The sequence below is a fragment of the Mesoplodon bidens genome, assembly GCF_964165515.1.
Source record: "Mesoplodon bidens genome assembly, chromosome: 10".
In the NCBI taxonomy this organism is placed as follows: Eukaryota; Metazoa; Chordata; class Mammalia; order Artiodactyla; family Ziphiidae; genus Mesoplodon; species Mesoplodon bidens.
This window is the reverse complement of record NC_138172.1, coordinates 28,144-30,172: the sequence shown is the minus strand read 5'-3', so window position 1 is coordinate 30,172 and position 2,029 is coordinate 28,144.

Genomic DNA, 2,029 nt, shown 5'->3' with positions numbered 1-2,029 from the left:
TTCTTCATGACATTTTTTTCCCTTAAATTCCATATATATGTGTCAGCGTACGGTATTTGTCTTTCTCTTTCTGACTTACTTCACTCTGTATGACAGACTCTAGCTCCATCCACCTCCTTACAAATAGCTCAATTTCGTTTCTTTTTGTGGCTGAGTAATATTCCATTGTATATATGTGCCACGTCTTCTTTATCCATTCATCCGATGATGGACACTTAGGTTGTTTCCATCTCCGGGCTATTGTATAAATAGAGCTGCAATGAACATTTTGGTACATGACTCTTTTTGAATTATGGTTTTCTCAGGGTATGTGCCCAGTAGTTGGATTGCTGGGTCCTATGGTAGTTCTATTTGTAGTTTTTTAAGGAACCTCCATACTGTTCGCCATAGTGGCTGTGCCAATTCACATTCCCACCAGCAGTGCAAGAGTGTTCCCTTTTCTCCACATCCTCTGCAGCATTTACTGTTTCTAGATTTTTTGATGATGGCCATTCCGACTGGTGTGAGGTGATATCTCATTGTAGTTTTGATTTGCATTTCTCTAATCATTAACGATGTTGAGCATTGTTTCATGTGTTTGTTGGCAGTCTGTATATCTTCTTTGGAGAAATGTCTGTTTAGGTCTTCTGCCCATTCTTGGATTGGGTTGTTTGTTTTTTTGTTATTGAGCTGCATGAGCTGCTTGTAAATTTTGGAGATTAATCCTTTGACAGTTGCTTCATTTGCAAATATTTTCTCCCATTCTGAGGGTTGTCTTTTCATCTTGTTTATGGTTTCCTTTGCTGTGCAAAAGCTTTGAAGTTTCATTAGGTCCCATTTGCTTGTTTTTGTTTTTATTTCCATTTCTCTAGGCGGTGGGTCAGAAAGGATCTTGATGTGATTTATGTCATAGAGTGTTCTGCCTATGTTTTTCCCCTAAGAGTTTGATAGTTTCTGGCCTTACATTTAGGTCTTTAGTCCATTTTGAGCTTATTTTTGTGTATGGTGTTAGGGAGGGATCTAATCTCCTACTTTTACACGTACCTGTCCAGTTTTCCCAGCACCACTTACTGAAGAGGCTGTCCTTTCTCCACTGTACATTCCTGCCACTTTATCAAAGATAAGGTGACCATATGTGCGTGGGTTGGTTATTATAGGTCTTTTCCTTCTCTTGTGTTTCTTGCCTAGAGAAGATCCTTTAGCATTTGTTGTAAAGCTGGTTTGGTGGTGCTGAACTCTCTCAGCTTTTGCTTGTCTGTGAAGCTTTTGATTTCTCTGTTGAATCTGAACGAGATCCTTGCTGGGTAGAGTAATCTTGGCTGTAGGTTGTTCTCCTTCATCACTTTAAATATGTCCTGCCAGTCCCTTCTGGCTTGCAGAGTTTCTGCTGAAAGATCAGCTGTTAACCTTATGGGGATTCCCTTGTGTGTTATTTGTTGTTTTTCCCTTGCTGCTTTTAATATGTTTTCTTTGCATTTAATTTTTGACAGTTTGATTAATATGTGTCTTGGCATGTTTCTCCTTGGCTTTATCCTGTATGGTACTCTCTGTGCTTCCTGGACTTGATTAACTATTTCCTTTCCCATATTAGGGAAGTTTTCAACTATAATCTCTTCAAATATTTTCTCAGTCCCTTTCTTTTTCTCTTCTTCTTCTGGAACACCTATAATTCGAATGTTGGTGCGTTTAATGTTGTCCCAGAGGTCTCTGAGACTGTCCTCAGTTCTTTTCATTCTTTTTTCTCTATTCTGCTCTGAAGTAGTTATTTCCACTATTTTATCTTCCAGGTCACTTATCCGTTCTTCTGCCTCAGTTATTCTGCTATTGATCCCTTCTAGAGTATTTTTAATTTCATTTATTGTGGTGTTCATCATTGCTTGTTTCATCTTTAGTTCTTCTAGGTCCTTGTCAAATGTTTCTTGCATTTTCTCTATTCTATTTCCAAGATGTTGGATCATCTTTACTATCATTATTCTGAATTCTTTTTCAGGGAGACTGCCTATTTCCTCTTCATTTGTTAGGTCTGGTGGGTTTTCATCTTGCTCCTTCA